Source organism: Parasteatoda tepidariorum, chromosome 2 (assembly GCF_043381705.1).
Source record: "Parasteatoda tepidariorum isolate YZ-2023 chromosome 2, CAS_Ptep_4.0, whole genome shotgun sequence".
NCBI classification, from domain to species: Eukaryota; Metazoa; Arthropoda; class Arachnida; order Araneae; family Theridiidae; genus Parasteatoda; species Parasteatoda tepidariorum.
The window spans coordinates 69,869,503-69,885,087 of NC_092205.1; positions in this window are offsets into that span (position 1 = coordinate 69,869,503).

A 15,585-nucleotide genomic window follows, 5' to 3' on the forward strand; every position below is an offset into this window, starting at 1 on the left:
GACATAACATAATTTATTAAAGAAAACTTAAACCTAATGAAAACGTAAAATATAAAAATACATATAGATCATTTACTGTATTAAAGAATATGCTTTCTTCATGATACATACTTTTCCGTTACGCTGAGTACCGCAGTACTGAGTATCGTAAAAACACGGTTCCCATTAGAACACTGAAGTCAGGCATCACTGGCTGCTGTCAGTAAGCAGGTAGGTAACCACTTTGATCAGCTTGCGGAGGGATCGAGGGTGCTTGGTATCTGTCCTTGTTAAAATGTTCTGCCGTAAAGTACTCGTAACTTGGCACGCTGGTCGTCGGACTACCGTAACATGTGAGTCATCCCCTCTGCAGAGGATCAAAATTGTGATAGAATGTTTCCCAGACTGTCGCCAATTGTCCATTGTGCAGCTCTAGTGCGACTTTAATAAAATGCTTACCTACCTCCGATACACATTCCTTAATATACATTTTTAGGGTCGTTGTCAAAAATTATGAGAGGGAGTCAGAAGTATATTATTACATCCAAAATAATATTGCATTTTAAGACATTTTAAAAAAAATTGATAGTAAGGACAGCATTAGCTCAATGGATTATTGGACTTATGTTGGCCTAGGTTTGTGCCACGACTTTGGCTTATTGGCTTTGCTTCTACGCGCACTCTGACATTGCTTCGAATAAAATTGTTTTGCTATAGATCGATCAAAAGTTCGATTTCATAGCTAATTGTGAGAGGGTTTAACTCTATGTGTTATGAGTAGGGTTTTATTTTCCTTTAAAATCCCTTTACAACCACAAAGCAAAATTGTCCCGTCCGTGACTCAGTACTTTCTTTGTCTTCTGAGTTAAATTCGTATTTTATAGGATACGGAAAAGAACGTTTTTGCATTAAATCCCCAACTAAAAGTTAAGTAATAGAACTTTTAAATAGTGTGAAATATTTTATCAGCATGAATAATTATATAAATGTAATTACAGACATAGAACATATATTGGACCAAGAAATATAAGAACCTATATTATGAATTGCTATTGTTCAAAATATTCAGGGTCTTGTTAACCCAGTAATTATGAAATCGGTCTCCGATCTGGAGGAACCGGGGTTCGATATCGACTCCGCTAAGATCCACCAAGTACATGCGGTACACGTGCTCGTAAAATCTGCGTGTGGTTGGTCGCTGCGTACTACCATGGGTGCTGAGATCTGGTGAAAATTTCCTTCCGCTTCTGTTCTAGGTCTAAATGGAGCAAATGAGATTCCCTCTGCAGAGGATCAAATTATGATACAGTGTCTTCGGATTATTCTCAGGGTTGTTTCCCTCTCTATCGCCAATAGTCCATTATGCAGCTCTAGTTCGACCTAAATGAAATATCTATCTTCAACTAAATTCTCGCTGTAATCAGCAAACTTTTCACCCTTTAGAGATGCTATAAATTTTGAAACTATAATCTACGACAAACGGTGTGGTTTAAATTTAATTAATTTGCTGAACTTTATGCTCTTATATTTTAAACAACTACTTTCTCACCAGTCCGAACCAGCTTTACTTTGAAATTCTTACAATTAAACTCTTGCATGCTAATTTGCTGATAAGTGCTGAGCTCTTCAGCACGGGGTACGAACCTGCAATCTTAAGTCATGCTACTTGACATGACTTGCTTTGATGGTCCAAAAAAAATTTATATTTTGCAATTTTTTTGCGTTTCCCTACCCGAACAGTCTCGGCAATTCGCCAAACACAATACAACATGAAAGTAGCGGGTTCGAATCCCCCCTCAATCCTGAATTCACCTTTGTGTAGTCCTTCTTAAACTTGAGCTATCTGTTCCAGGGCTTATAAGTCATCTCTGTTATAAACACACTATCTTGTATATATAAGTGTAGCAGTAAAATAAAAATAAATTCTCAACATTTTGTGATCGAGCATTTTCACTCACGAATCACACTATAGCACGGAGGTAGCGGGTTCGGATCCCTCCGTAACCATGGTTGTAACTTCGTATTGTCTTTCTCTGAATTGCACTATTTGTATTCTACTTGACAAAGGCTTAAAAGCCGTACTTATGTAATTGAGTACAGAAACTTGCTTATTTGTGTACTAATAAATAAATAAAGATCAACATTTTGTTTACCAGCTCATTGGTTTATTCATTGGAATGAAGAGGTAGGTTTTTTTTTTATTTGTAAGTATTTTACTTTATTTGTTCTATTATACTTTCAACTCAAAATTGAATGTTTATGAAAACAAATTTAATTGAATAAACAAGGATTATAATATTTTTCGACACGTTTGAATTCAACTTGTCAAATTTTGCTCCAATTTAACTACTAGAAAGTTAATATTTTAAATAGAGTATTCGTTAATCAACTTAGGATTCAAGAATTTAAATACGTTTCAATTTGATAATCAGTCATTTGTTTTTCTTGCGTAGTTTTAAATTGCAGAATTCCTAGCAAAAAGCTATGATAATGAATTTAAAACATCTAAGTTTTCAATGGAAAATACTGTCCATAATCGGAATTAAAGGTGATGCATCCAAAAATTCGAAAGACAAAAGCATCGTTTATATGTGGAAATCTTATTGGTTAATTTTTATTTTAATAATTTCATTCACCCATTCTGCTTTCCCAGTCACAAATTATGCTGATGGATTTTTACCATTTATGAACCTTAAAATTTGCCTTATAGTTTCCTCAGTTTGTTCAGTTTTTTTGTGGTTCCTTATGAAGAAACGAAAGACAAAACTTCACATTTTAGTTGGGAAATTAAGCCACTTACATTTACTTATTTGTTCTGAGGAATTACCACAATGTAAACTCCTTAATCATGCGACATGGATGCTGTTTTTTATGTTGATTGCTGAGCCGACTGTAGTAACCCTTTTTGGAATTTATTTCGCAAGACCCTATTTGCTTTTTTGGATATTTAACTTTAAAACTGAAAACACAACGCTTGCTGCCTTAATTTACTTTCTCTTCATCATAACGCATTACTTAATAGCCACTATTTTTCCAGCAATTGTAAATCTAATAGTGTGTCATACGTACTGGAATTGTTCTTGTCTGCTATCAGGATTTGAAAAGAGAATGAAAACATACCCAAACATTTCGATGCATGAAACCCTTAGGTATATCGATGTGTACAGACACTTGCAAGACATGTGCAAATCTGTGAACACTGTTCTCTCGTGGCCGTCATTTATTGTGTGTGTCATATTTTTCTTGAACACTAGCATCTATATCGGATGGATGTTGCAGACATTTTCTGATTTCATAATTGGTACTAACTTTGTATTCAATTTTGTTGTTTTGCTCATCTCGCTGTCGGCAATCATTCTAACTGCCTCCGAAATTCAATTAAAATCTCAGAAAGTAGTTGAAAGGTTAGAAGTGATGTACGAATCATCCTATCGAAAAGATATCTTTAAAGACTCTGCTTTGAAACGCGTGCCCCCGTTTGTAAAAATATACACCGTCCAAATGACTGCTGGTGATATCATTCATTTTAACAGAGTACTGATGATTTCTGTGATAGGAGGATTATTCACATATGGTTTATTAATCTTAAACATTGAAGGCTAGCTGAATGACATTTTTTCTACCAAAATTTTTTTGACAAAATTACTATAAAAATATATTTCTTTAGTAAAAATAGCATTGCTACTAACGTAATATATTTTAACACTGAAAAATGATGCTTATATTATAAGACAAATCTTTCTGGTATTTAAAATTGGCTGCTATATATGAAAAATGTGGACAATTTACTATTAAAATTATAGTACAGATTTATTTAAGTGCAAATTTCTGTATCTTTAGTATTACTCATATTGCTAGTTCAAAGATATGATTTTGATCAAAATTTTTGAAATTAAGTTTGTTATTGACACATTTAGGATTACTGTACTCTTAGCTTTTAAAAATGCTTTATTTTCGTTTGTGCTCAATTTTTTACAATGTTATAGTAGTTTTTGTGCAAAGTGATAACAGTGGATAGACTGGAGATTTTCAGTTTTCAAATGCGTTTATCTTAAAAATATATTCTTTCACATTTTACACCACGTTAAACACGATATTTCGTGCTGTTTTTAAAATAATTGTCTACAATTTTTAAGAGTGTTTATGATTACGGCACACATGTTTTGAACTACAGACTAAGATAAAAAAAAAAGTAGAATTTCATTTTATGAATTTTTTTTTCTCGAAAAGACAAGTGCGGAAATTTATAAAAACTTTGCTTTTTTAACTACATTAATCCCTAACTCAGTAGTATATGCACTTGCTTTTACGATAATAATTGTAAACAGAGTCCACAGCTTTATAAATAAAGTCCTCAAAGAATTTTTTGTTTCAGATGATAGAAATTTTTTTACAGTGTTTATCGTATATGCAAAAAAACGCCTTATTGTTACTTTAAAAAGGCCATATAAAAAGAAAATAGTAATAATGAAAACTGTTTTTTATAGTTTTATAAATTTTTACACATAATAAAACAATTATAAACATAATTTGTTTTAAATTTTATATTAATATTTAAAAAAACTGTTGCCGTAACTAGTCGGATACCTTCATTAAGACAACATGTAACTAACGTAACGTGATTGACGTAACCATCAAATGTCAAGCAAAAGATACATTTGAAAATATTTATTGTGTCTAATCTCTATAGCATTTATATTTTTTTAAACTTCTTATGTTTTACTATTAATTTTCTTTGATTATTATAAGAAATTGTTAATAGAACACTTTCCTTTAACTCAACCAGACCCATCAGATGTTTAAAAATGGACAATCTCGAAGAGTATTTCTGGTCAGATTCAACAACTGCTTTTTTCTGGATTAAACGTAAAGATCAATGAGAGAACACTTACTTACGTTTCAGAAAAAGGTGATGAACTTATTCCTTTAACCCCAGTTATGCTTCTGAAAGAAGCTGAAGACATTGAAGTTCCGTATTTGGATCATATTGATGAAATAGATTTAAATAAACTAATTTACCAATGTCATCTACCCAAGGCATTGAGAAAAAGATTTAGAAATCAGTATATCGGTCAATTATTGGTCAATTATCCAGCTAAGAACAAGTGTGATGAATCTGCGAAAGTAGGCGATGCAGTTTTAGTCAAGACCAATAGAAAACGTAGAATTTTCTAGCCAATTTTCCCAGCTAAAGATTGCAAGTTGTTCTCCTGAAAACCTCAACTGGTGTATTGATCAGACCAATTCAACGTATTTTTTTCTCTGGAAATCTCTTCACCTAGAACAATCGAACACGATTATCATAAAGAAGAAAATGAGTGCGAATCAGATTCGGTTTACATTTCGTAAACGGTAAGAAGAAGACGTGGAAGACTTCTAAATACACTGGTTATCATAAATTAAGGAAAAATCACAAAAATAGCGATAACTCTTTCAAAAGTAAGCCAAACCGTGCAAAATTTGCATATGTTGTCCACTAAGAGTAGCTGAGTAAAATTGCAATATGCAAATTAGTGGCGCTGCACTCGGCTTACGTCATCTGCCTGGAGCATAAAAGTCCAAGTTTGAGAGAAAGCACACAAATTTTACTGTGATTGCGACATTGAAAATCTGAGATAGCCAATTCGTAATAATGACCTCTAGGCATCATTTGCCTGAAGAACTACGATGGAGAGCCATCGGGAGACTAGAGGCAGGGCAGAGTCAATCAGAAGTGGCCAGATGGCTAAATGTGAGTCCATCTGTGGTTCATAGACTTTGGAGGCAATTTCAAACCACAGATTCGGCATCTAGGAGGTTCAGTCAAGGACGGCCAACTGTTACGACCAGTGCCGATGACCGATATTTGACATTAAGTGCACGCAGGAATAGAACCGCTACTCCGACACATCTTAGATCCTCTCTTGCTGCAGCCACCGGAAGGTTGGTGTCAACGTCAACTGTGCGCAGAAGGCTCCACGAAGGTGGTCTGTATGCGAGACGACCAGCCATTTGCGTGCCGCTCACATCACGCCATAGGAGAGACCGTTTGCAGTGGGCCCGACAACATGTCCACTGGACGTCAGATCAATGGAGGCCTGTTCTCTTTACGGATGAGTCCAGGTTTAGTCTAGAAAGTGACAGTAGACGTTATTTGATATGGAGAGAACCTGGGACCCGTTATCATCCATCAAACATCCGTGAAAGAGATGCATACGGAAGAGGCAGTGTCTGTGTTTGGGGAGGCATATCCTTAGGAGGGCGCACATACCTCCATGTCTTTCCAAGGGGAACCGTGAATGCTCAGGTTTATCGAGACAACATCCTTGATGCTTATGTGCGCCCATATGCCGGGGCAATTGGTGATTGCTTCCTGTTACAGGACGATAATGCAAGACCACACAGAGCTCGCATTGTTGATGATTATCTTCAACAGGAAACAATTACTCGCATGGAGTGGCCAGCTCGATCCCCGGACTTGAATCCTATCGAGCACGTTTGGGATGCTCTAGGGAGGCGTGTATCTGCCATCAATCCGCCCCCTCAGACCCTTGCCACGCTTGCAACTGCTTTACAAGAGCAATGGCTCTCACTTCCTATTGAACTGATAGACCGCATAATTGAAAGCATCACACATCGCTGTTTGTGCTGTATTGCTTCTAGAGGCAATCATATTCCATATTAAAGGTACTTTTTCTATTGCAAACCGATACTTCCAATTTGTTTATTTTATACATGTGCTAATTTCTATACTACTATTAATGTCTGATAATTTCTTTTTATGTTGTTTAATACCTTACTATGTGTTGTATATTGTGGGTAAGTTTCATAAAATTCCATGTGTAATTTCTTGAGTTATCGCGATTTTTGTGAATTTTCCTTAATTTATGATAACCAGTGTATTTCTCAATAACTTTTCGACTTAAATTATATGTTGACTTTTATTTCATTGACCAAAAGTAACGTGTCTTTCGTTTTATGTGTTAATCAGATTTACTTCGATTTGATCAGTTCAATCCTTTTGATCAAAAGATGTGAGAAATGTTACGTTCTTATAATAAGAATTAATATCTTTAGAGTAGATTGACATAAGTATGTTACTACTTCTGTATTATATCAAACCTGTTTAGACAACGGGGATTCTACAGTTTGTATTTTGACTTAGAAGTTAGGTTTTTCTCAATTTGTGAAATAAAGTAATTTGTAGTGGAAAAAATAGGTAATTTCTTTGGATAATCAGCAGCATAAACCCAATTGAACAATCTAAAAAAAAATGTGAAGAGGCACTTTATGAGTTAACGCCGAATCTAGCTTTCATATACTATTCAAAGGGGGTAATTGGAATCTAAACACTTACAATAGAATAAGCTTTCATTTAATTCTCACTGATTCACACAAAATGTGAATTATTTTACCATAACAAACATGGAATTATTGACATCCTTTTTATCGCCTGAATAGTAATCGAGGATTTGTCACGGACACTTTGTTGCTGTTGGCTTGATTAAATGAATTGTTGCTCGTCGTTGATATAAGTTTGTGTGTTTTTAATTGTGTAATAAGTATAATTATATTTTCTTTTTTTAATCTTTTTCAACTCATTACAACAAGTATAATTTCGAACAGCTTCCGTTATTTCGAGTTCATCATTATGTTATCTCTGTGCTACTCGTGTGTTTTACTTACAAACAGTATTTTTCTTTTTGAATATTAGTGTATTTATCATTTAAAATTAATTATTCTTACTTTAAATTATACCATAATAATACATTTACTGATTCGTTTTTGTATCTTATTTTACAATGATTATAAATTTTATTGGTACTGAATGCGAAACATGGTGGCAGCTATTTCATACCAAATAGTGTACTACAGCATTCTTGGTGTAGTTCCCACCATTTTTGGAGTTAAGATACTTGAAACATTTTTACAATGTAGTAATAGACAAAAACTTCTGAATTACATGCATTTTAAATCAAATTTACTTTTAAAATGTTTTTTTTTTCAATTCTTACCTGCTTTTATAGTGATTTTCGGAACCCTCATTTTTGTTTTAGCTTAAATATTTGTAGTTCTCTAAAACATTGTCCTTGACTCCTAAAATAGCTCCTTAAAGACGTAATAAAGTAATTCTTATTTTGAATATTATTCAATAGAATTCCATAACTCATGATTTCACTTTTAATTACTTTATTTTTATTTATTTATATACTTTATCTTTTTAATTTTTTATTAATATTTGTTTAAAGAATTTTTTTCAACAAACAGTATTTTGTTTTACGAAAACTCTTTGTATCCATAGCTTTAGTTCCTGCTCCTCAAAAGTAATCAAAATTTAAACTATAAAGAATACTACTTTCAAATTGCTAATTACAATATTCGAAGTTGTTTTATATTTTATCAACAAAATATCCATACCATTCCATTTTTAATGGAAATATTTAGCATTTTAAAACTAATTTTTCGATTTTCAGTTTGACAAAATAATTTTTGAAAACATTTCAAGCCTAAGGGGAAAATAGTTAAACTCGTAAAACTTTAAATTTTATCGAAAAAAAGAAAATATGAAAACGATTCACATAACCGTTGGTCTCAAATGAAGCTATTATAGCTAAGAAAAACAAAAAATATATTCGCAAATGCTTTAATCATATCTTTTATTACAATGATATGCAATCAATTTCAACTTTTTAACCTCACTGTCTGAAGTAGATTTTATTTTATTCACAAAGGGAAAAAAAAGGAAACAATTTGGAGCATTTTCCATTTTTTTTCTTTTGATAAAATTCTGTCTAGTGTGTTTTAATTATTTTGTGAAAGCAATAATTGATTAGTAGAGAAAAAATAGCTTTTTAAACTGTTCAAAAAGCTAAAATTATTTTATGACTGCCTGCAGTAATAAAATATACAATTTAAAAATGGGAAAATGCGTAATTCAGCTTTAGTTATTGTATACATTTCACGCACATGATGCGATTAATTAATTTGCTTACGTGGCACCAGGAAATCTTGATTTAAAAGAAATACTTTTATTCACCTTAGATAATATTAAACAACAACTACATTCGGTGTTGTTTTTAATATTTTCAAGAAAAATGTCCGATTTTTATTTAAATTTCCGTCTTTAATGAAATATTTTCCCCCCACGTGTCTTTTGATTCCCTTTTCGATTTTTCCTTCATTTAACTTTCAGTTTAATTTGTTTTTTAAAGGTTGCAAAAAGCGAAATTTGTGACAACGTCACAAATATCGTATCTACAGCAGCGCCACTATTCAGGATAAACAACAAAGGTTTTATCATTGCGGAAATCACATTACTCATTATCTAAACTCATTACTCATCACCAAATATTCTCTTATATAGGTACAATGCATTTTAGAACAAATTTGGTGCTGATTATATAGCTACATCTCATACTCGCATATTGGTACATCGTATTTTATGAAGAAACTTGATGCAGATTGCAGCTGCACCAAATACTGCACATTCTTACGATAGATTTCTTAAGGTTGGGGATATAAGTAGATGAGAATGTAGCTTGACTATGGAAAATTTTAAATATCATTTTGAGTTGCTACGAGAAAAGGCAGTATGCCAGATGATACTGATGATAGATACAAATGATACTGAATATAGATGGTCTATATTTTGGTTATATGAACAACTAAAAAGGTATTTTGCATAATCTATTTTCAATTATAATCAATTCAAGTATTAAATCAATTGTATATTATCAAATCAATTATATTACTATTTAATTTCTCAATCCTTTTAGAGATGGCTCTTGATACTTTGTACATAATACTATTTAATTGATAATTCTTATCTGATAAAGATAAAAAGATAACAGTTGATAAACAAATGGTTAATAGTCTGTTTTTCTAACGTCTATTTATTTATTACTTTACTATATTTCGTGCAGTTCAAAAAACTTATTAGATATATCTATCTCTAGAACTTATTTTCGGGTTGCGGAAACGATTTCAACTTAGGTCTTAACTTATAATTCGAAAAAAAAGAAAAAAGAAAGAAGACCAGGTAAAAATTTATTATGAAATTGGATTAAAACAAATTTTGTCCTGCCTGCGAATGTAGGCCTTATTTTTTTTCTACGGAAAATAATTCACATCTTGTTCCTAAACATTTTAACCTCTTGCGAAAAATAACTGAAATAATAAACCTTTTTAGGAAAAAAAATCAACAACAAAAAATCTGTATTTAGAAAGGAATTCCTAAAACCATAAGTTACAATTCAGTTCATTTTAAACAGGAAGGCAAATAGCATTTTCTTAAGGGAATAGACCAAAAGAACGAGTGTTCTAATCCTTGATTGCAGTAATATGCCTTCTCCCTTTCATGAAAATTGAATTTATTTTGGTATTAATAATCGAAACTCATTTTGCGTTCTTTTTGTTAGAAAAAAAACAAGAAAAACCTCTTAGAATAAATCTTCAAAATATTTTGTATTTTCGGCTATATGATGAAACTTCATTTGAATTATATTTTATAGTGTAACGTAAATGGATTTCGAAGAAATGAAACGTGTTTAGAACTTTAACAAAAAGGTGATTTTTGAACCTTACGAAATGAAGTATTTTGAAATTTTCATCGCAATTATGAACAAATTATATAACTTTTTAAAAAGAACTTACTATAAAAGACCAAATAAATACATTATAATTTCAATAATTTAAAAAATATATCTATATGATCGTAGCAAAAAACATTAGTCAATCCCTTTGTTAATGAAATAAAGTTTATTTAAATCTAAAGTAAAAATGGCATATTAAGGGGTATTAATTACATGATAAAAAGAATGATATGACTGTAAAAAGTGTATGATCAAAACTACCATAATATGGTAAAATTTAACTTATTTCTGGCTCTGTAGGAATGCTAAAAATCCGGATGATTTTTAATGAAGTTTTTTGGTAATGATTTCTGTAAAATTAACAATAAAATATAGTTTTGAAATATGGGATGAAATTTAGTAGAATTGCTAAATTCTCTTCATTTTATCGTGATAAATTAGAGTATAGCATAAAAACCATTTATTAGGTCAAGTTCACTTTTTTTCTATTTTGGAATTTTTACAAAATGAGTGGTAAAAAGAACTATAATTTTGAAAACCAGAATTTTCGGTAAACCGCTACCATATGAACAAACAATTTACCAAATAAAGGGTTTAAATACAGAATATTTTTGTTTTATTAATCAGAATTATGTTTCTTAACCGGAAAGGACACTACTATAGAGTACGGTAACTTGAAAACCAGAATTTCCGGTAAACCGTTACCATATGCTCAAACAATTTACCAAATAAAGAGTTTAAATACAGAATATTTTGGTTTTATTAACCAGAATTATGTTTTTTAACCGGAAAGGACACCACTATAGAGTACGGTAACTCGAAAACCAAAATTTCCGGTAAACTGTTACCATATGAACTAACAAATGAAGGGTTTAAATACAGAATATTTTTGTTTTATTAACCAGAATTACGTTTTTTAACCGTAAAGGTCACTACTATAGAGTACGGTAACTCGAAAACCAAAATTTCCGGTAAACCGTTACCTTATGAACAAACAATTTACCGAATGAATGGTTTAAATACAGTAAATTTTGATTTTATTAACCAGAATTATGTTTTTTTGACCTGAAAAGAAGCTACTATAGAGCACTGTATCTTTGCCGGAATTTTTCCTCCGTGTTGTGGAAACTAAAAATAGTGTAGTAAGACATATTTTATTTAAAGTTTTAGTACTTGCACACACAACTATTAATTAATCTATGTCATCAAAACGCATCAAAGGAAACAAATGAAACAGGGATAGAATATAAAAATTTAGCCCATCACAAAATTTCTGTGCAAAACCTATTTAGGGTGTTGTCCATTCGACATCATCATTTATCTGGTCTCCCAATACCAACTAGAAATACAGATCTTCAGCCATTACATCAACAATTGAGAGACAGTCAAAGTAGAAAAAAAACTCCCAAATCCTGTCCAAATATTGTTTTTATATCACGAAAGCATTTGTTTTGATGTACAAAATGCCATACCTATTAATTAACTATAAAAGTAGCCACAGCAAATGTAAAATTCAAAACAATCAACATCGGTTATAAGGCAAATTTATTTTAATATTTAAACTAAATTAAACTCAGTGGCGCGACAGCCCATAGAAAGCAAAATGCCTACTGTGCTCATCTCAGTTTTCTTGACCTTGGGCTCTGGGATGCAGGAGCAGATGTTCCGGTTAGTTGGTCAGCCGAAAGCGAACTGCCAGTGTTTAGTTCCCAAGCATGCTTGGTATTCATTTATCGGCCCACTGAAAGGATGAAAGGGTGAGTCAACCTTTCACGGCCCGAGGATCGAACCCAGGACCTGTGGCACTTAAGCGCTCTTCATATCATAATTTCATATAATAATACGGTATTAAGATTTCGATACTTTTCGGTTAGCCAGGAAAAAGGAAATGCAACTATTTCTTATTTATATTTAACTTTTTTATTTAATTTAATTTTTATGTATTTAAAAAGTGAACAAAATTAAAAAATATATATAAAAACGTTTTAACATTTACTATAGCTGAATAATAGCTGAAGTTGAAAAAAAAATACCTTGAATAGTATTTTTAAAAAAAAAATATTCATAAGCTTAATTTATTTCATTATAATCTCCTATTTTAATATCAAGTTCTACATTATTTCCATCAAGAATTATTTTTATCCATATTTTTAAATTGTTTCAAATTCGAATCATAAACAATCTTATTATTTTACTAGCTGAATTCCCGCTCTTCGTACGGAGACAAAATTTATGAGTAATACTGGAACAAATAAAGCTTAAATAAATTCAATGTTTTTTTAATTTATTTATTTTTATTTGTTGCCTTTTTTCTGTGACTTTACGTTATTAGATTAAGCAAAACACGTTTTATTTAGCTTTACGCATGTTGCACCACGAGAAATCTCTATATTTTTGTAGCAATTTACGAATTGTTATTAATATTATAAATTACTTATTTTAATTAAAATAAATGGTAATAAAATGTAATGCGTGCATTTCTTAATGAAATTTATTGTGAAAAATTGCAAAATAACATCTGATGTTATTACTAATACCGCATGCATGACTTTTGAAAAGAGTTGCTTTGTGTTACATAACTATTTTGGTTAAGAAAAAAGGCAAATACTCGCTAAAAAATTTCTCTCTTTAGTGATTTTTTTTTTCATTAATGATTTTAGGTATTAATAAATTAAATTCAATTTCAAAGAACTTTTAAACAGGTGCCAATATCACAATGAAATGAATCTTACATGGAAACCGAAATTTGCAAAAATACATAATTTCCTAACTGAGTTTCTTTCATATCGGGATTACTTTAATAATAATAATGAATAACTTTTAATGTAATGACTTTTTGAAATAATTTACCTTTTTTTTTTTAATATTCAAGCATTAAGATGGGCATAAACGAAAAACACACCGATAACAATAAAATCACCTTAATTCCAAAAATAAAACTATTTGAAGGACTAAATGGATGAAAGTTTTGATGTATATTTTATTGAATTAGAGTAAATTAACTTTAAAGTTTAAATTTTAACAATGGAAAATAAAAGTCATGTCGTGCTTTTATTTCTTATCCACAAATTTTTAATTGGCAAAATCTATAAATCCTTGACACTTATTCAAATTGCTGGCGTCATAGCGTTGGCATTCATTGCGTTTTACTTTGCAGCTAAAAGATAGGTTATAGTTTGGACTATACGCGTAAGGGTTTTGCAAACCTAGGTACTCGTCTACGTCTGGAGGAAAGGTTCTTGTCGATTATTTGTTACCAAATACATTTCTTCAACTCCAAAAAGACACTCAAAACTATCATCTTCTGAGACCACCGAAATTTAATGACTTGGCAAAAAAATATCAATGTTGTATATCTAAGAGTAAACGAAGGTCATTCTTTGATATATAAATTATTTTCGAAACTGTCCCTTGCGACCTTCATCCACTATACTCTTCATTTAAAAACATTGCGCAACTATTGTTGGTGTTGAATTAAAGTTATGAATGTTTTTATAGTGCGAAGATAATTTTGATCAAGATAAAGTATTCAATAATTTGTTTTCTTTTTATCTGTTCTAATATAATAATAAGTAATATAATAATAAGTTATTAATAATAAGTTTTACAATACTAAATCTTCTCTTATAAAGAAGTTTTAATAACTTATTCGAAGACATTGACACCAAATTTGACAAAAAATTTAAAACGAAGAAAAATTTGTTTATGTGTATAAAGCTCTAGAAATTCTAAAAATGTTCTAGTTCTATGTACCACATTTGCATGAATCCGTAATTGCTTGATTTGGAAGTAAAATATTTGATAATGAATTTAAGTAATAAAAATCTTTCATACAAATTACTATCGATGTTCGGAATTGAAGACCATACAGTGAAAGGAAAAGATCACAAAAACTTCAAATCTTTATTGAAATCTTATTCTTTTATAATTGCTTTAATAATTTCATTTATTCATACAGCTTTTGCTCTTGTAGTCCAGGCAATGGGCTCTGCAGAATTATTGAATCTTCAGATTTGTCTTATTTTTTCATGTTTTTGTTCCATTATTCTGTGGTTCTTTATGAAGAAACGTAAAGTTAAACATTTCATTCTCGTTGAGAAATTGAACCGATCAAACCTGCTGGTTTGTTCAGAAGAGTTACCTCAGTGTAAATTCCTCCATTTCGCGAGTCTAATGTTGTTTTTATTGCTGATTGTTGATCCATTTGTCATCTACATATTTGGTGTTTATCTCAGAGAAGTTTATTTGTTGTTTTGGACTCTGAAGTTAAAGATTAGAAGCATGGCACTGGCAGTCTTAATATGCTATGTTTCCAACTTAATCTACTATTTATTAACCACGATTTTTCCAGCACTTATAAATGTTGTTAGTGTGTAACATGTACTGGAATTGTTCTTCTTTGCTAATCAGATTTGAACAGACACTAAAAGAATGTCGAAACGTTTCCTTGCAATCGACACTCAGACACGTCCATTTGTACAGACGCATTCACGACACATTTAATTCTGTGAATGATCTTCTTTCGTGGCCTTCATTTATTTTGTGTGTCATATTTTTTCTACACACTTGTACTCATCTAGGATGGTCATTGGCAACATTTACAGAAATCGAATTCATTCCTAATTTCTTTTTCAATTTTGTAATTTCGCTGGTTTCCTTGTCGGCACTTATCCTCACTGCCTCCGAAATTGGATTGAAGTCACAAAAAGTCGTTGAAAGGTTAAAAGTGATGTACGAATCAGGAATTCGAAAATCAAAATTCGAAGAGTTGCCCCTGAGAGTTGTTCCCCCTTCGGTAAAAATCTACAACATGCAAATGACAGCTGGTGACATCATACATTTTAGCAGGGGACTCATGATTTCTCTGATTGGAGGATTATTCACGTATTGTTTGTTAATGCTCAGCATGAAAACTTCATCGTACAATAACTTAAATCAAAATTATCCAAACAGTACGAAAGTCTAGATATAAATGCTGTTTCAAATGGATTATTCAATCGTTCATTTACTGCTCAAAGTAAATAAACAACATGCT